This window comes from Lemur catta, chromosome 15, assembly GCF_020740605.2.
Source record: "Lemur catta isolate mLemCat1 chromosome 15, mLemCat1.pri, whole genome shotgun sequence".
Taxonomy (NCBI): domain Eukaryota; kingdom Metazoa; phylum Chordata; class Mammalia; order Primates; family Lemuridae; genus Lemur; species Lemur catta.
This window is the reverse complement of record NC_059142.1, coordinates 20,619,463-20,640,005: the sequence shown is the minus strand read 5'-3', so window position 1 is coordinate 20,640,005 and position 20,543 is coordinate 20,619,463. Positions and strand designations below refer to the sequence as shown.

General features: G+C 53.8%; 1 protein-coding gene across 1 annotated transcript in view; it reads right to left on the bottom strand.

Annotated features, from left to right (window-relative positions):
• RAB11FIP4 (RAB11 family interacting protein 4) overlaps positions 1–20,543 on the bottom strand; it is a 106,083-nt gene that overhangs the window by 45,124 nt on the left and 40,416 nt on the right. The gene's annotated exons all lie outside the window — the stretch shown is intronic.

The window sequence follows — 20,543 nt, the reverse complement described above, 5'->3', positions numbered from 1 at the left end:
CTAAAAAAGAAGCCTTTCTTCCAGGCCAGGTCCCCTGCCGTCCCTACTGGATCACAAGGCCACATTCATAGGGTGAAGCCCCCTGGCGCCTGGCCAGCCCAGGTTTAAGCCCCACCCCTGCTACTTACTACCCGTAGCTTGCCTGGTCTTAGCCTTGTCTCATATTTGAAAAATAGGCTTAATAATAGCACAGTGGATTCCCATTATTTGCAGTAGTTATGTTCCACAAAGTCACCGCAGGCGATGAATCAGTGAGTACTGAACAACCGCTCCTAGGGGGGAAACAGGGGGTTTGATTCCCGTGAACCTCTAATCACATTTTCATCAACGGATCAGTACTTAACGTTGTCGTGAGCACGTCTCTGTTTGACAACACCTTTTAAAATATATGTTGATTCATTAACATTGAACTCACACTATAACTCACGCCTGAGCTTATGTAACACTGATATCTTCTCCACGAGGCACATCACAGCCTGCTGGCACTTAGAAACACTAGACAGCACTTGATGGTGAAATCACCAACAAAAAACACAAAAATGCAGAAAACGGGGCACTCAAGAGAGACCTGTTTACAACAGGAGAGCTGAAACAAGAAGGCAGCGTGTGGCCTTGTTTGACCTCAGCTGGGAACGTGCCTGTTGGGCACTCAAATTCTCACCGCCCTGAGCACGTTTGCACATGACCATGAATGCACCGCGTGTATTGGTTTGGGGGTTACAAACCAATTTTCGCAAGCAGGCAAATTTGCAAATACAGAACGTGCAAATAACGATCAACCGTATCTGTGTTCCAGGGTTATTGGAGGGTGGGGGAAGGGTCGTTAAATGACAGTGCGTCATGAATACTTGGCATAGCGAGAGTTCAATGAATATTTTTACTGTCACTGGCTATTACCTGATGGGCAGACCACGTCTTGACAGCTTCGCTGTTCCCTCTGCTTGGAATGTCTTTCCTTGTGCTTTTTCCATCTAATGAAGCCCAGAGCCAGGTTTGATTCGCACCTGTGCCCTTTGCCAGCCGGGAGACCCGCAGGCCGAGCTGGTTCTCCTCTTTTCTCGTCCTCCCATCTCCAGCACTGCTTCCCGCTGCTCACGTGCAGCTTCGCAGAAGCGACCAGGAGAGACCTGCCTCCTGTCCCCCTGCCAGGTCTGCACGCCCACCTGCACAGGCATTCCTCCTGACACGATGCATTTATTCACAGATGGTCTGCCTGGGCCCTGGACCCCACCCCCTCGAAGGTCCTTAGCTCCTGCGGCCCCCCACGGCACTTCTGCACCCATTTCTCCTTCTCTACTCGTTCACCCCCTTACCAGATAATGCCCCAGCTTCAAAATTCCCTCCCTGACTAAACCCCCCAGCAGCTGAAATGAATTAACTAGAGTGCCATGGGTCCTCACCGTCCCTGAGCAATCCTCCCAGCACCTGGCCTCCTGGCTCTCTCCTTTAAACACTTTCTATCCAGGCTCCAGGGCACCCCCCTCCTGCTCTCTCCAGCCTCCCCGCAGTGAGTCCTTGGTCTCTGAGGCCAGCTGCCCGGCTGGTCCTTGGCTTTCAAGGTTGCCGTGCCCTGTGCCTCAGTCTTTTCCTCTTCTTCTCTCCCGGGGTGGGGCGGGGTGTCATCTAGCCTGAGGCTTTGAAGCCCTTCCCCATTCTTATGCCCAGCCTGGACCTCCTCGCTGAGCTCCCGGTCACTGCACCCACCTGCCTGTGGAGACAGCTGGCTGGGGAGGGTCTTGGGGCTCGGCCTGTGAGGACACGAAGGACGCGGGGTGCAGCTGCAATGGGCCTCAGCTGGGATGGCCCTTGAAAGTTGTCCCAGAAAGAGGCAAGGGGGCAGAACTCTCGTGTCCCCACATGGCCCAGCCCCAGGAAGGGTCTGTAATCTCAGACAAGGCAGCCCCCTTAGCCCCTGGGGAGGGTCCGCTGTGGCCAGCACTGCCTGCAGGTGGAGAACGAGGGCCTCGGGCCTAAGGGGGATGTGGACGCACATGACAGCGTGTGGACAACTTCAACTGAGTGTCCAGTGGCAGCTCAACACGGCCACAACCCAAATGTTGAATTTCCCTCCAAACCCGCTGCCTCCCTCAGTCTGCTGCCCCCACCCCCACCCCACTCAGGAGATGGCACCGACATCCACCCAGGGGCCCAGGTGAGAACCTCAGAATAGCTGCTGGTGACTCTCCTCCGCCCACATCAGCAAGTCCTGTCACCTCCCCCCACGTCAGCAAGTCCTGTCAGCTCTGGCCAAGCCGACCGCCTCCTGCCACCACCCCAGACCGAGCTGCCACCTTCTCTCCCCTGGACAAACACAGCTACCTGACTGGACTTCCTGCTGCCACAGGGACCTAAGACACCAAGCAGGTCTTGTCACTCGCAGCTGAAAGCCCTCCCCTGGCCTCCCGGGACTGTAAACACCCCCAAACTCCTGCCCTGAGCCCCAGCATGTCCCCTGGTCTTCCTTCCATTGCCCCCCCCATTGCTCCGCCTTCCCGTGCCCCCCCCTCAGCTCCAGCACCCTGGGCTCCCGTCACCTCCCCAGAGAAACACCCCCACCTTCACTCTCTTCCCCTCACCGCTGTATTTCTTCAAAGCTCTTATCGCTGCCTGCACTTGCATTACTGGCTGATTTCCATGTTTGTGGTCTTGCCTTCTCCTCTTGGACCACAAGTTCTTTGAGGAAGGGACCTGTCCTCCGTGGGCAGGTGCACCCTGGTGCTCCACACACCCGTGCGTGTACAACGAGCGCATGGCTGGGGTCTGGCCTGGCCTGGCTGCGAGGCCCCTGATGTGAGTGTTGGGCACACACTGGCAGTGGCCCTGAAGGAAGCTTTTATGACGATGACCGTGACTCAGCTGTCAAGGCCCAGTTGGGCTGCCAGCTCCCTGCGGCTCACCCGACCCCCAGGGCAGAACCAGCCGTTCCCTCACTGGTTCCTGGTACCGTGCACCGCGGGAGCATTCAGCACGTGGCACTGCACAGTGGTTCTTTGTGTGTCCCGGGCCGGCCAGCCCCAGGGCAGTGCTCAGCCAAGTCTGGGGAATGACCTCAGGTGAATGGCCCTTCCCTGCTCCGTGACTTGGCATTTGAGGGCTTAAGCCAAGGCATCCTGTCACCTGACAAGGCTCCCTGCTTTGGGACACAAGTCCGAGCCCAGCCTACAGGGCTCACTGCCAACTTCCGCACCAGGCTCGCCAGCTAGGCAGTAACAGAGTTGGGGACCTTCATCTTCACACCTGGCACCAGAGCCAGACTGTCACCTCCCACCTCCAGTCAAAGCCTGCTCAGCGGATGACTGAGGACAGGGCCACGTCACTCCCCTTCAACAGACCTGACTTGGAAGCTGGGCTCTGCCACTTACCTTGGGCAACCTGCTCAACAGCTAAGCCTCAGTTCTGCTGTCTGTAAAATGGGGATAATCACAGTATCTCTCACGAGGTTGCCAGGCAGCTTGAATGGGGTACTGTCTCTAAAGCACTCAGTATGTGTGACCTCAATACACACACTGGTTTTTTTTTTTTTATTTTTTATAATTAAAAAAAAATTTTTTGAGACAGAGTCTCACTTTGTTGACCGGGCTAGAGTGCCGTGGCATCAGCCTAGCTCACAGCAACCTCAAACTCCTGGGCTCAAGCAATCCTCCTGCCTCAGCCTCCCGAGTAGCTGGGAATACAGGCATGCGCCACCATGCCCGGCTAATTTTTTCTATATATATTTTTAGATGTCCATATAATTGCTTTCTATTTTTTTTTTTTAGATGTCCATATAATTGCTTTCTATTTTTTTTTTTTTCGCTCTTGCTCAAGCTGGTCTGGAACTCCTGGCCGATACACACATTGTTATTACTACTCTGGCACTGGGTGATGTGAGTAAATATTATGACCCTGGAACCCCCATTTCTCAGACATACTCTGTCACAATGACTTTGTGCAGATGTCCACTGTGCAGATGGACACGCAGAAACTGAAAGCAAAGCAGAAATGGGAAATGACTTTAAATGGGGAATGACTTTAAAACATTTGCTTTTAATAAGGGCTAACAGAATTATGAAACACTTCCTTATTTAAAAATAATAAAATTGATTTAAAAAATAAAAACTTCTGGCTGGGCATGGTGGCTCACACCTGTAATCCTAGCACTCTGGGAGGCCGAGGTGGGCAGATTGTTTGAGCTCAGGAGTTCGAGACCAGCCTGAGCAAGAGTGAGACCTACCATCTCTACTGAAAATAGAAACAAATTAGCTGGACAACTAAAAAAAATATGTAAAAAAAAAAAAATTAGCTGGGCATGGTGCCTGTAGTCCCAGCTACTCAGGAGGCTGAGGCAGTAGGATTGCTTGAGCCCAGGAGTTTTGAGGTTGCTGTGAGCTAGGCTGATGCCACAATATACTAACCCAGGCAACAGAGTGAGACTCTGTATCAAAAATAAATAAATAAGTAAAAATAAAAAATAAATAAAACTTCTATAAAAAATCCCATCTCCTACGTGGCCCATTATCTCCTCTTTAATCACCATCCCCATAAACTCCTGTCAGGCTCAGGGATGAGAGTCCCAATGAGTTCATTTGCCTCTCTGAGCCTCAACGCTTACACCTGTGAAATGGGAACAAAAGTACCTACCACACAAGATTGTTACGAGGCCCACTCAGTATCGGGTGTCAAGCACCTGGCAGAGCCCACCCTTAAGCACGTGGTAGGTGCGTTAGAAGCATCTGTCCCCATGGTGCCCCACCCCTGCCCATCTGTCATGCACCCTCCATCAGATCACGTGAGCGATGCTTCACCCATTCCCCCTTCTGCAGGCCTGCTGGGAAGCCCAGGGATAAGCTTGTTCCCCCCACTGTAGTTTCCTGGGTTCGATACTTGGGCTCTCTCTGCTTCCCTACTTGTTTTGAACGCTGGCCTCTGTCTTAATGGTTCGTGTGCACCTATGTCTCCTACTGTGAGCACCTCCAAGGTGACAAGCAGCAGAGGATCAGTCCCCCTTCCAGGAATGAATGAGCCACGTGGGTAGACCAGAGGCCGGGGGGCCGGGTCTATGCAGCTGTACCCAGGACACAGGTGCATGAGGACCATGGGAGGGTTTCCTGAGTCTGGGGGACTGCCCGTTCTGGGACTCTGCTGTCCCGGGAGGCCACAACCACTTTGACAGTGGCAGACAGAGGATGCGGGGATGGGTCCCAGAAGCATCGATGCTCAGGGCCTCAGCTTCTCCCATGGTGACCATGTGACCTCTGGGAAGGTCATGACACCACATGAGTCTGCAAGGGCATCCCTGCCTCTGTGTCAGCCACACGGTGTAAAGGAAAGCGCCACAAGGCAGGCAGGTGGAGATTTCAATGCCAGCGCCACCCTTTAGAACCTATGTCAGCTCCGCTAACGCCACTTCTGCCTGGGTCCCCATTTTCTCATCTCAGAGTTGCTGAGAGGATCAAATGGGATAATATTTGCTCAGATTTTAGTTGGACCTAGAAACGTTTTAGTTGCTATTAACGTCACCACGCCAGACTGCCTTGCAGATGGACACGCAGAAACTGAAAGCAAAGCAGAAATGGGAATAATGAAAATTCTTTCCTCCTCTTGTGCAGTGTCTCAGAGAGGCCTTATACCCCACGTCAAATTTATTTCCTCATTTTTCTTTCCCCTAGATATCACCTAGCTTTTTCATAGCCCTCGTCCTCATTCCATTCGGAACTGCCTATTTATGCGATTAACTGATTTTCTGGTTTCCCCTCCCAGACTGAAAGCTTTAGGAGGGGCCATCTGTACCCCAGGGCTCAGAACGGCACCTGGCCCATCAGAAGCTCTAAGCATCAGATGAGCTAACGAATAAATGTACCAAGTGCACAGCGTCTGCCTGCACTCTGCACACAGCTGATGCTACGACAGCCCCAAGACGCAGTAAGAAGAGAAGCTAACAATTACAAGGGACTCACTCTGTGCCAGGCACTATTCTAGGGTCTCTACAAATAGCAGCTTATTCAGTCCTTCACAGTCCTACAGGTAGGTGTGCATGCATCTGGATTTACCGTGAAGCTAACAAAGCTTAAGCTTCTAGAACCCTCATGAGCTCTAGAGGGGCCCTGCCAGTGTATTCACACAGTCGTGTGTTTTGTAAAATTTGCAAAGGTAAGATATGTTGAGATTCTTTACCTTACAAAGGGATCTACACATTGTAAGAGCTTCAGGCCTCATACAACCTGGATCTCCCCGAGTATGCATTGCTCTGCCCATTTCACAGATGAGAATGTTGAGACTCAGAAAGATTAAGTAACCTGCCCATGGACTTTCCGAGCCAGGATTTGGATGCAGGCCTGCCTGTCTCCAAAGCCCTCTCTACTCTGCCACAGGCCTCCCAAATCTAGGCAAAGGAGCCCAGGATAGTGGTGGCATGTGTCTGCCCAAGCTGTGTGGGTCTCTGAGCCAGGGGGAGAGGGAAGGAGGGAAAGAGAGGCTCGGATCAGAAGGGTCTTGAGCCCAGAGCCCAGAGCCCCAGCTACTTGGCTTCAGAATCCTGCTAAATCTGACCCTCTCCTCCCCGCCACCCCCTCGTGACCCAAATCTATTGTTTGATTTTCCAGCTTCCAAAAGCACCCAGTGCAAACCGCAATGGACCAGTATAGCTCACCCCAAATAAACCTGCTCTCTGTCCCCTTCCCCTCCCTGGGCCCCTCCTTCGGGCTGCGTGGCCCAGTCCTCTCTAAAAACAGGCTAGGGCAAACAAGAGCTGGTAGGCTGGCCCTCAAGGGCAGCCCTCCCCTTGCTGTTTTGCAAAGGGCCAGTGTCAGCTGCCCAGGCATTCAGTTACCTTCATTAGAATGGGCCCCAAGCTGGGGCAGATTCTATCACAGCAGGGAAGAAAGGAGAGAAAAAGAGCAGCCCTGGAGCTGCCTTTCCCCAGGCTGCAGAGATGGGGAGGGGAGAGTGGTGTGTGCCAGTGTGCCAGGCCCAGCGCTCCACAGGCCCGGATGGCCTCGCTTGGTCCCTCAGTCCTCAGAGCAGCCTGGGACGCGAGAGAGGCACTACAAAGCCCATCCATCCTAAGGCTGACGATCAGTGGGGACGCAGACTTCCTGTCGTGTCCCTGGACCAAACTTAGCATGGGAACCACTCAGAGGAGATTATATCAGAGAGAGGAAGAGGGGGCCGGGTGGGAAGGGGGAAGCCAGATGCAGAGATATGGTTTAAGGACACCTTGCCTTAACTCTGTTTTCCTCCTCAGACGACAAAGTGGTCTTGTTGACAACCAAGAACCTGGAGAGCTGCTGTTTGAAAACATTCTCTTACCCCAAAATGCAGAGATGCCAAGTGCAAATTCTTCCGGGAATTAGAAATAAGCATTGAGTGTAAATGAGCACTGGCGTAATGCAAACCGAGCTTTCGAGATGGCGGTGGCAGCATCCCTAGTGGCCTTGTGTCCCCACAAGGGGCTTTGAGCTGCTGTGGCTCAGTAGGGCCCCATGGCTTCCACAGACTCTGCCTCCCCGGCTGATGGGACCAGGGCACTCACTCGCACCCGGAGCACGTGGGAGAGTGCACGAGTGAGGGGAGGAGCGGGGAGGGTCTTTTCTCGCCAATCTGAAACCCACGGGCAGAGCTGCAGCTGGCCGTGGGAGTGGAAGGCGGCAGGTGCCCAGGCAGGGATTGTGTGGGCAAGGGTAGAAGCCCCAACCAACTCTGCCACTTAGAAGCTATGCAACCCTGGCAGAGTTCCAAGCTCTCTCTGCATGGCTTTCTCCGCCTGTAAAATGGCATAATAATAGCTAACATTTATATAGCACTTGCTATGTGCTAGACACTCAGCTAAGCACTTTATTTATACTAACTCGTGTAATCCACGCAGCACCTTAGGAGGGAGGTATCACCATCCTCATCCTACAGGTGAGGAAACAAAAGCATCGAGGTCACACAACTAGAAGTGGCAGATGTGATTTGATCCCGGGCCACCTGGGTCCAGGGTGTATGTGCTTAACCACGACAAGACACCATCTCTGCCCCCTTCACCCGGGTCCCACTGTTGTCAGGTGCACCAGATGAGTGATGCTGTGAATGAAAGTAGATGAGTCCGGGACTGGGATTTTTTTTTTTTTTTTAAAGAGACAGGGTCTCACTATGTTGCCCAGGCTGGACTGCAGTGGCTCCATTTTCCACCTGGGCCGGTTCACCCCTCCTTAGGTAACCTGATGGTTCCCCACTCCAGGGAGGTCACCATATTGAGGTTGAACTTAGTGCGGACACCTGATCGGCATAGCTCACTGCAGCCCAGAACTCCTGGGCCCAATGATCCTCCTGCCTCAGCCTCCTGGGTAGCTGGGACTACAGAGGCATGCCACCATGCCCGGTGGGGGCTGGGATTCTTGAATTGTGAGTTTTGATGCAGGATTGATGAAGAGAGGCCCAGAGCACAGGCCTGGGGCTTTGGGACCAATGTGTAGAGTCCACAGCAGTGATTCTAGAACTTTGGTTCTAGAACATTCTAGAACATCTGTGTGTGTCTGTGTGTATCTGTGTGTGTGTGTGTGTGTGTGTGTGTGTCTTGCTAAGGATGCAGATTCCTAGGTCCAGCCCAGATCCTGAGCCAGTCAATGGGGCCCAGGAGCCTGCATTTGACATGGACACACTGGCTGAAGGGTGAGCACTCTGGCGCACTAACCTTGATTCCTTCCCGGCTCTGGCACAGGAGGCAGGAGGAAAGACCTCAGACCTGGAGCCCGGAGAACCAGGTTCCAGTCTGGCCCACACACAGCCCTGGGGAAGTCCTGGGCCCTCTGCGGCCTCAGTTTCCCCATCTGTAAGATGAAGATGTTACACCAAATTGTCCCCACCGACTCTGCCCTCAGGCCCCAAAGGAGAATACCCATTCCCGGTCCCTATTTCCTCCGCCTTCCGTAAGGAGGCAGCAGTACTGATGTTTCCCTTTGATTCTGGGCTCCCAGAGGGAGGAATAACAGTAAAATAACCATGACAGTAACAGCTGCTCTGTCATGAGTGGGCCCACGCGGTGGGAAGAGTGCCACCAACTGCTGGGCGGCGTGGCCAACTTCTGCTGCTTGATCAGCCCGAGAAAGCTGGGGAGTCCCCCACAGTGACAGCGCAGGTCGCCTTGCAGCCACACGCAAACACGTGCACGGACGCTGGCCGAGCCTGCGGGGCTGGCATGGGCGGAGAAGCAGATGGAGGGAAGGGAGAGGTATACACCGGCGGCCTCTGGCCTGGGGGAGGGAGGTGCAGGGTTACCTTGCTGCCCGGGGGGCCTGAGGTGCTGGGGCCGGCTGAGAACTCTGGGCCTGCTGCATCTGTGCCCACAGTGAGAGCCCTCAACGCCCCCAGCGCCGATCTAGTGCTCACCACATGCCGGGGCACCGTGGGACTCCTGTCGCCTTCTTTACCAACCTGTAGCAGGGGCGTACCGGTGTGCCCAGTTTACAGGGAGGGGAATGGGGGCTCAGAGAGGCTAAAGGGGCCGTGTGGGGCAGCACAGCTAAGTGACAGGGCTGGGGCTCAGACCCCGCCTGCCCGGCGTCCCAGCTCTCTGCTCTCCGGCTCTCTGCTCTCCGCAGAGCTGAGCTGCCTCCCAGCGGGGGCTCGTTACGTAATGGGACTGTGCCCTGTGGTTACAACACGTTAACGCCTCCTCACTTTGACGGCTTAAGCTTTACTGGCTTTAGGGACAGTTTGTGGAGTCCTGAGCAGGCAGCCAGCAGAGTAAATGCAGAGGCAGCCTCATGATCAGACCCAGTCAAGGCTCTTGTTGGAGGACCAGAGCTGAGGCCGAGGAAGAAGTTTCACCGGGACTGGGAACTGGCGTTAGGAACCCGAGTCCTGGTGCAGGCTTTGCAACCAGCCAGCTCTGCGACCTGGCGACTGTTCCTTGTCTCCCTGGGCCTCACAGGGCTGTCCAAGACTTTAAGTGCTTCCCTGTAAATTCCAAGCTGATACTCCTGACATATCGAATGTTCACCCATCCGTGCAGCTGGCTGCACATTAAAGCCACCTGGGGAGCTTCTCAAACCGCACCCCCCCACAATGACCAGGCCAAACTTCAGACCGATTAAATCGGAATTTGGGGGTAAGACCCAGGCATCGGTATTTTTTAAAGCTCCCCAGGTGATTCCAATATGTGGCTGAGGTCTAGACCTGTGACCTACAGAAGTGCATCTCCAACTCTAATGAGCGTATGAATGAGTCACCTGGTGTGTTAAAACACAGACTCTGATGCCGGCCCCCAGGGGAGGCATGGACCACACCAGGAATGGCAGGGACCTAGAACCTTCCTACAGCACGTTCCAGAGGGGAAGAAAGGCTCCCTGGGCGAGTCTGTCTGGACTGTCTCATCGCCCTCGTTGACAGTCGAGAGGGACGCTGGCATGTTAAAGCTCTCAGAAGCGCCCGGTGCGGAGCTAAGTGCTAGGTGAGTGCCTGGCGTCGTGGTGCTGGTTCTCAGCTGTGCACTTAGGGACTGGCCGAGGGGTGTGGGGGCAGATGGAGTGTGGATGGCAGACGATGTCTGTCTGAGTCAAAGGCCAGGCCCGGCTTGGGGGGGGTGGGGCTCCGCTGCCTCCCTGGCACACCTGCACCTCTGTGGCAAATGGCCTTAGGGTGTTTATCAGACTGACCTTAAGGGGTTGTGGGCTGAGGGTGTGGGGGGGTACAGATGGGGGGGTGGATTTTGAAGATAGTGGGGGAGCTATGGGTGGGGGTGAGGGGGGCTGCTGGCGGCAGGGAGCTGTGATAGGGGATCCGTAGGCGGTGGGGGGTCACGGTGGTGTATGCGGGGGCTGTGGAGGCTGTGGGTAGTGGGGGCCCACGGATAAGGGGACGGTGGGGGGCAGCTCAGCACATGACCCAGCACATATGAGCCACGTAACTCCTGTGACATGACCAAAAATACATACACAGCTGGACATGGTGGCACATGCCTATAAGTCCCAGCTACTCTGGATGCCGAGGCGGGAGGATGGCTTGAGCCTAGGAGTTTGAGGCTGTAGTGTGCCATGATTGTGCCTGTGAATGGCCCCTGCCCTCCACCCTGGGCAACACCGTGGGACTCTGTCTCTAAAAATAAGAACAAAAACAAAAATACAACTTTGTGAAAAAATAGTCCCAGAGAAAGCCACCTGCTACCACTAGTCATGGAAGGAGAGAGAAAATGAAGAGGTCCAAGAAATTAATGGTTCTTTGCCAGAAAACAGAAGCAAAGTCGTAATATTTATAGCCGCCGACATTTCTAGCACTGTCTCGCTGTCAGACTCCAACACATCCTAACTCACGCCGACGGCTTCTACTTTATCTCCTGACTCTCCCCATGAGCTGAGAAGTGCACCAGGGTCGTGCCCACTTCACAGACAAGGAACCTGAGACTCAGGTGATGGAACTTGCCCAAAGTCTCATGAAGAAGGGACAGAGTCACGATCCAGACCCATGTCTTACCCTGGAGCCCGTGCGTGCTCTCAGTGGTGAATCTACACCGCCTCCTCCCTCGGACAGCAGGCACTGACCAACTGTTTACCTCAGCTCGGGTCCTGGGTTAAGCATTTTAAATGCACTTTATTTTTTTCAACAGCAGAGCGGCCAGGAAGCCAATGCATGGAGCATGTGTCTGGAACATGCTCGCTTCTCCACCGCACCCAAGGACGCACTTTCCAGTGGACCCCAAAGCCTGCCCTTGAAGTGCCCAGCCGACCTGCCAGGCCCCAGCAAACTGGTGTGTCCCAGCCCACCATGTGCCTTTGCCTGGGGAGGCGGCAGGACCTAGTGTCACCTGGTTTTCTTCCCTCTCAGAAGAGGCACCAGAGAGGGCTGGGAGTGACAGGAAGGCAGGAGAGAACACCGTGGCCACTACCAATTTCTAGGGCACTCTGTGCACCTCTGTCCGGAGCCCTGCCCAGCCCCAGGCCCCACACCAGCTCTGGGAAGCCCAGGAGGGTAAAGCCCCAGCTGCCCCTCTGCTGAGACAACAGAGGGTCCCCTCTGGGACACAACCCCACCGTTAGGCACAGGTGTCCAGGGCCACGGGGGAAGGGCCGATGGGGGACAGATGCTGCTTCTGATGGGGTGGGGCATAGAAAAGCCTTCTTGGGTGGCAGTTGAGCTGTCCCAAAGATGGTCAGTGCTGCAGACACAGAGCAGAAGGGAATTCTAGCAGAGGGAGCAGGGTGGGCAGAAGCCTAGCAGTGGGAAGGTGGCGGTGTTTGGTACATCCTGAGCAAACCGATCAAGCAGGAGAGGAGGGCTACAGGAAGGTCTTGGTCAAAGCGACATGCACTCATTTACTCAACAAACATTGTCCTGGACCTAGTATGTGCCAGGTACTGGAGTACAGAGCTGAACAAGAGACAGCCTCTGGACTCCTGAAGCTCTGAATCTAGTGATAAAACTATAACCTGATGGGTCTTTCACCTCCATTTTACAAATGAGGATAAGTGATAACAATGTGGGGTTGCCCAGAAAGGTTAAGTGATTTGCCCAAGACCACAGAGCCCTTCCATCTCAGAGGCAGGACTCCATGCCCAGGGCCCCTACACAGCTGAAGGTACTTGTAGACTACTCTGGCAGTTGGCTTTGTGCAGGAGAAGGAACTCGGATGGACGAGGGTAGGGCTAGGGCGGTGGTGGGGAGAAGGGAGTTGCAGGCAACACTAGAGGGAACAGACTAGAGACAGGAAGTCAGCAGAGAGGCTGTTGCAACACTCAGGCAACTACCATGAGTGAGGTCTGGAACCAGGACTACCATGTTCGGCTGCACAGGCTGTGCACCACACAATTCCCATAGACTACGATGAGAATAGTGCCCCTTGGAGTTGTGTTGCACAGTGACCCTGGCTAATAGATAGAGTGGCCAGACTCACATACATGGCTGTGTGTGTAGCCACAAGCCTTTGGCTCCTTGGGTGACAACTGCCAACCAAACCCCGCACTTATCACAGGCCACATTCTGTTTCCTCCTGGGGAGGAAGTGGCAGCTGCGCCCCAAACATGTTTCACACCCTGGGCTACCCGCAGGGCCAGTCCTTTCTGCACTGATGTGACAAAGATGCTGGTACCTGAGGGTTTTTCCAAGAGCAAAGAAAGTTGATAAACTGCCTCCACCTCCCCACTGGGGGGTCCCAGAGGTGCACATGAGCATTTTAAAGGCTCCCAGAAGTCCTGCAGCCAGAAGCCGGCTCATCTTTCTTTGACATGCTTCCCAGACTCCCTTGCAGAGGAACACCTTTTGACAACCGCACGGCCCCACACTGGCAGGCTCAGTCCTACCTGTCTCTTCCACCAAACCAAAGGGCTTCTGTTTTAGGACCTTCTGTGTCCTGGTCAGAGCCACCCTCAGGGCTCCAAAGGCTAGTAGGGTGGGTGGGGGAGGAGGATTCCTGGCTGCTCTCCCTACTCCAGGCCTCACCTACCCTCTGACATTTAGTTTCATTCCTGGAGTAAAAGCCTATCATCCTCCAGCAATGCAGATGTTTCCCAGATGTTTCAGATGAGTAGCCGCTAAAGCTATGCAGCCCCTCAGGGCAATCGGGCCTCTGGGCCTTTCCCAGGCTGGGGTTGGGGGAGTGAGGAGAGGCCTGGGAAACCTGAGCACCCTCAGGCTCTGCGAATAGGCAGAAGGACCCTGCCCTGCCCCCAGCCCAGGGCCGTGGCCTCTGCTCTCTCTGGGCCTCTGGTCAGCCCTGGGGGTGCGAGGTGACCCCTTCTCAGCCTTCCTACTCTCCCACCACCTTGCCCCTGCCCAGGAAAGCGGAGGAAGCAGGCGGGGAGCCAGTGCCAGGCCGGGCCTGGGGTGTGGGTCGGGGTGGGAGAAGGAATCGGTAGATAACCCTTCCCAGAGTTAGGCCTGGAGGAGCGGCAGGGAGGGGCGGTGCTGGGATCCCCTCGGGGAAGGGGTTGGTGAGAGCACAGCCCAGAGCTGGGCACTCCTCCGTGAGAGGGGAAAGTGCAGGCCACTTTTCCTGGATCTCCGGGAGGGGAGAGGCCCTCAGTCAACAAATAGGGACCCAGTAACTTGGCCAGGCCCGGGGCAGGGCAAAGCAACCCGGGAGGCTGGTCCCTGCCCCCAGGGAGAGCGCAGTCTGGAATCCATGCAGATGGCCTCCAAATTCCCATTCTTTACCTAGAACCCGATGCTTGTTAACCAAACTTTCAGTTTCTCTTCTCCCCTAGTTGGGTGAACTCTGCCCCACCCCTGCCTGAGCCAGTTCACTACACCTGCTGGACAGCCCTGCTCAGGGTCAGACTTCGCCTGCGATCACCATCACGCCCCCTCACCTCACCTCCCACGGCAGTTCTCTCCAGCTTTGTTTACTCCGGCCTATAAGAGGAAAACCCTTTTGCCTAAGCCTGGCCATGCCTGCAGGTCTCACTATGGTCAGGACTTTCTCCCTCTTGCAATCACCCCCCAGCCCCTTGCAATAATCTTTTCCAGTAAAGTCTCTCCTTGCTAAATCAGAATTCCTTGGGCTTTTTGCCTGACAGCTGTCAAATTATTTACAATAAAAGACAAATTCAGAGTTGGACTAATAAAAATAAACCATATAGAAAAAGGAGGTAAGTAATTAAATGGAAAGGTAGATTTTGTTGATTAACCAGTCTCATTAGCTCTAAGTTTTCTAACCACCAAGACAATAAAAGGGAAAACCAAGGGGTTAGTTATGATTCTCAACATGTGATGGAAGAAGACTATCATTTTAGCAGGAAGGACTCCTTTTCTGGTGCAAAATCCTAAAAAGAATGCATTGTGTCAAAGAGTAAAGGGATGACAGACGGGTGATAAGGTTTCCCGAAGGCCATTTTAGGGGAGTTAAAGAAATGTTCTGTTTAGGGTTGCCTTAGGCTGAGCCCCAGGAATAAAAACAAAGTGTGCAACAGTGAAAGGGTTTTTGCAAGAAGGAAAATTAAACAGTGGGAACTTGATCTCAGGATAGAGAAAGGAAAATCTAAAAGAATAGGGGTTTAACGTGACCTAAGGATGGGTGACTTTCTCCGATATCACCTGTCGGTGCTGAGCTTCCGCCAGCTCTCAGTGGAGGGACGTGCAGCCGCCCCGAGCACCGGCTCTGAAGGTGGCAGAGCTGACCCGACAGTCACTGCAGCAGTTAAGGGTCCCGAGACCTCCTGGCGTCAGCCATCTCAGGGGTCCTTTCAGCTTAGAGTAAAAATGGCCTTGAGGAGAAGGTATCTGAACAAGGATGTTGCAAGTGACAGCACAAGGAAGAAGAGCCAGGCTGGGTGTGATAAAGGCAGTTGTTTCGAAAAGTCGCATTATCAGGCATTATCAGAGCAGACACGATGCTAAGCTTCCCACCCCCTGTGGTCAAAGGAGGCCTAGTTCAAGCAGATGGAGTGAGGTGCCCGTGCATACAAAGGCCTAGGGAAGGGGCTGAGACAAGAACTTGCAGGGGATCAGAATATGCCACCCCAAATTATGCCAACAGGAGGTCTCTGTCCCCCCCCATTTGCCTAAAAGTAGGGCATAAATTTCCCTTTATAAAGGAGACATAAATTTCCATTTGTAAAGGTGTCCCCTCTCCAGTACCAGGAAGAAGGGAATCAGTCCAATGGACTGGATGTGTATCTGCATAACAAATCTAAACCATCCGTACCTAACATACATTTCCTAGGTGCCCTCCCACAATTTACTGCCCCTAGGAGCCCAAACCCTTTTCCTTTCTCTAGTTACTTCTCCACAAGTTCTTTTGTTAAAAGGGCATACTTTATGCCATTTAGCCTTGGGTCTAACAACCTCTTTGGGTTTTCACTTTTCCGTGAAGCCCCCATGTATGTACAATTCAAAACAACAATAAAATCTGTATGTCTTTTTTCTGTTAATCTGCCTTTTGTCAGTTTAATTTGCAGACCCCAGAAACAGAACATAAGAGGGTAGAGGAAAAGTTTTTCGTCCCCTACAGACTTGTTCAGTCAGGAGACCAGAGATTGGGAGACCAGTCCTCTTGCCCACTCACACTGTGAGTGCCAATCAAAGAGGCTTGGGGAGAATTATCGACCAGCCTGGGACCCTCACTGCCTTTGTAGAGCTCACAGAAAGTTTCTAAATTAAGAATCAGACTTTATGCTGTGTCTTGTATTATTCTCAGCCATTTTCATTTTCCTGGTCAGGAACAAAATGTAGCAATGATAAGGAGAACAACTGTTTCTCTCTCTGATACAATGCTGGTACATTTCCCCTCTGGCCCAACACGTGTGGTTTTCACGTGATCAGGCCAGTCCCTGCTCTAGGAGGATGGTCTGACAAAGGCGTGGGCTCCATGCTTGGGAATGCCCAGGGCCAGATTTCCTAGATAGTGCAGGAACAGCAGGTCGGGGGAGGCAGGGATGGGAGGAGGCCGGGGGCACTGGGGTCTTGCTATCAACACCTGGTCAGCACCCCTGGGGCAAAAGATATGGACCATGATATATGTCTCACAATCCATACATTCCAAAATAAGAAATTCTAGAATTTTCCAGACACTATGCTGGATGCTTTCTGTGCATTCCCATTTTTTCATTTTTACAATAACCCTGTGAGGAAGCCACTAGTTACAAATGAAGAAAGTGAGGCTCAGAGAGGTTATGCGCAGGTGGCCCAGCTAGCATGTGACAGGGTCTGGGTTCAAATCCAGCACCCTTAGACACAAAGCCCGTGTTCTTCCCCAGGGCTGTCAGGTAGGCCTATGCTGCCCACTCCTGAAACCAAACCTTGGAAACTCTCAGCAATGCCACCAGGTGTGGATGGCAACCCGTCCCAGTCCCCAGCTGCCTCTGCTGTCCCGTCCTGCACCGGGGCAGAGAGCTGGGCCTGACTTCCAGCCGGCACCGCATCCCCCAGGACGTCTGCCTGCATGAGAGGAACGCAGACAGAGCAGTGACAGAAGCAAGTGACTGAGCACAATTCCTGGCAGAGAATCTGTCTTGTCTGTCACGGTAGCAGAAACGTGGAGACAGAAACCTAGCGGGCCGCGCCACATGCGGAGGTGACAGCAACTGCTAGAAACAACACTTGCTGGTGGATGCAGGGAGGAGGGGGAGAGCAGGCAATGAAGGGACCCTGCAGGCTCTTTCCACACCGTCCCATGGCATTTAAGGGGAAAGATGGGACGGCACTGCCAGCCTGGTCCCCGACCAGCAGCGCCACCCACACGGACGAGCTGGTCAGAAATGCAGCATTTCAGGCCCACCCAGACCTCCTGAGCCAGAGTCTGCATTCTGTGAAGACCCCAAGTGACTCACATGCACATGCACGTTTGAGAGCCCAGCGGGGACGTCTCAGAGCAGCCACTTCACCTCCTTTTAGCTCTTACGCCCCCAGAGCACTGGGGCAGGTGTGACTTTTACACCCTGCAAGCTGGTCCCCCAGTTGCTCCTAGGTTCCCAGGTGGGGCCCAGCTCTTCCTGGCAGAGTCGCCATTTCACGTCCGACATTCATCCATCCACTTGTGCAACAAATATGCACCGACAGCTCCTCCGTGCCAGGCACTATGTAGGCACTGGGGTGCCACCGTGAGAGAGGCCAAGTCCTGGACCCACAGGGCAGATCACCGAGGGGGGAGACAGACAGGACACACCTAGATGAGATGACTGCAGCAAACAAAGTACCGTTAGACAGAAGGAATAAATTCTAGTGTCCGACAGCACAGCAGGGAAATTATAGTTAATAATTTATTGCATATTTCAAAATAAGCAGTAGAGAAGAATTGTAATGTTTCCAACAAAGAGATAAACGTTCGAGGTGCTGGATAGCCCGATGATCCTGACTTGATCATTCCATATTGTATACAGGTATCAAAATATCACATCTATGCCAAAAATATGTACAGCTATTACATTCCCAATAAAACATAAAACATTTAAAACTTTTTTTTATAAAAGATTGTGGCAAACCGTGCTTTGTACACTGAAGGAAATGAGCAGGATGATGGGGGCAGGATGTGGAGGGGGTTCCTTGAGAGGGTGGTCAGGGAAGGCTTCTCAGAGGAGGTGACATTTGTGCTGAAACTTGAAGAGGAATGTGAGGGCAGCCAAGCAAAGACGTGAGGCACGAGGGTTCTAGGCAGAGGAAAGCAGGGCCCTGGGTCAGAGACTAGACCGGGAGTCTGAGGACCAGAAAAAAGGCCAGTGAGGCTGGAACAGTGAGAATGGTGGGGAGGACCAGACTGGATCAGGCCAAAGATTTGGGCGAAAGTGAAAGCTGGCGGGTCACCAGAAAGAGTGCGGTTTAGGGTTTGATTCTGAGTAAGATGGCAGGTCACTGGAGGGTCTTCTGCAAGGCAGAGAGGGACAGGATGTAGAGTTTAAAAGAACATTGTGGCCGCTGTACGGAGAACGGACCACAGAAAGACCATCAGGCTTGGGGACAGTGTCAGGCTCTGGCGGGACTGGGGTGTAGCCTCTGAGGGGGAGAGAAGTGGATGGCTCAGGACAAATTTTGGAGACAAAACCAACAGGCCTTGCTGATGGGTTGGAAGGAGGGAAAGAAATGAAGGCTGATTATTGGTCTAAGCACCAGGTGGGGGAGCCTGGGAGCACACTCCTGGGCTGAGGGGATGGAGCAGGATCAAAGGGTTCAGTTGGGAACACGTGCAATGCAGGGGCGCAGGGGGTTCTGCAGAAGAGTCTGGAGCCACAGGCAAAGTCAAAGTGGGACACGCTACCCGGGGAGCCCTCAGGATAACGGTGCCTTAGAGCCCCGGGACCAACAAGCTCCCCAGGGGACTGAGGCAGGTGACGAAGAGAAGGGCCGAGGACCAGACCTGAGACTCACCACCACTGACAGGGAGCCACAGGCGGAGTGGCTGGCACAGGTGACCGAGGAGGCCCAGCCAGAGAGGTGGGAGGGAGCCACGAGCTAAGAGCAGGACCGTGGCAGGAGGGAGAGGCTGCCTGTGCCACGTCCTGCCCAGGGTTCCAGCAAAACGTGAATGGAGAACTGATGCTCGCATTCGGAAAGTCAGACGTTCCTGGTGACAGTGACAGGTGTTTCAGCAGAACAGAGGGGCCGCGACCTGACTGGGAGAGGTAGCAGAGAGGAAGGGAGGCGAGAGAGGGAGTTCAGACACGTCTCTGCAGGAAACTCATGGTAAAGGGAAGAGAAATGGGGATTGTGGGGTCACGGCTGGGCCCCCGCCGTGGGGACTATTACATCAGCTTCACAAGCCGTCCAGCAGGGGGCGCAGTGCTGGCACTGCAGGTGACCGGTCTGTCTGGGCACATCCCTGAGTTGGCAAGAGGGGCTGGGACCCAGGGCTGAAGGATGAGGGGCGTTGAGGGAAAACGGCCGGCATCAGAGCAGGGTCACACTGCCCACCAACCCAGGAGGGAAGCTGAGTGCACAGGTGCAGTGGAGACCGGTTGGTGGCTTTGGGAACGGGCAGTTGAGGAAATTCTGTCATCTGTGTTTCAGTGGTCCCCCCTCAGGGTTCTGAGTAGTACCGAGAAGACAGTAATGGCTACCACTTATTGGGGGACCCATTCTCTTCGGGAACCTTCAGAAACAATAACCCATTTCATCTTCACCACAACTGCGAACCTCAGGCATGACTACTCCGGTTTCACACACGCAGTAATGAAGGAGGCTCAGAGAGGTGAAGCTACTTGCCCAATGACACACAGGAAGTGGTCCAGCAAAATTCACACTCGGCCTGCCTGACGGAAACCTAAGCTCCTCCAGGATTCCGAGCAGCCTGGATGAGGATTAGCGGCGCCTGGTGAAGATCAGGTCAAAGGGCTGCTCGCAGGTTCAGGGCAGCCCCAGACAAAGGGGGCCTTGGATGCAGCCTCCTCGAGGCCAGCGGTGAGAGGAGGAGAGATCATGTCACCCCTAGAGCCTGCCCAGAGCCAACCCCCAGCCCTGGCCACCCAGCATCGAATTTCCCCATGTTTTCCTCCCTTTCAGCCAAGACCAGTCTTGTTATTAAAATGGACACTGTTTTTATTTTATTAGAAGGAAACAGCAGTAATAGTAATACTTTACGTAAAGGGGCCCCACGGCAGAAGAAGGTGGACATGGGTCCACAGTAGAAGCAGGGCTTGAAAGAGTAGCCTCTAAAGTAAAACTATTTTAAAAGTCTGCCTTCTTATCTTTCACATGTTAATATGGTCCGTGTTTGTTTCAGTGGTAGACAGTCTTCCCCCAATTCTTCCAGGGACTGTGATGCTCCAGGCAGATGCTCCCTGGTACCCTGGCATGCGGCTGGGATCTGCCTCAGGCATGGCACCTGGGTACCCAGAGAAGCACCACCCGCAGCATCCTAGGGGCCTAGACCTCTTCCTCACAGTCTCAGATAATCCCCCCAAAGGCCTGGAAGGTTCTTGGCCCTGGCCCTGTTCTACAGTTATCTCCTGAGGTTGGCCCTCTCACGAGAAAAAGATGCCTGCTCTAACACCCTCATCTCAGCCCACAGAGGATGGAGACGTGGCCACAGTCACGAGCAGGAACCCACGTCTCCTGACGCTCTGCCCAGGTGCCAGGGTTTGCCATGTACCACACAGAGGCTCACGTGGCCCGTGGCACGTTCCTGGAGCCTGCAAGTACCATGGCCAGCTGCCTCCTCCCAG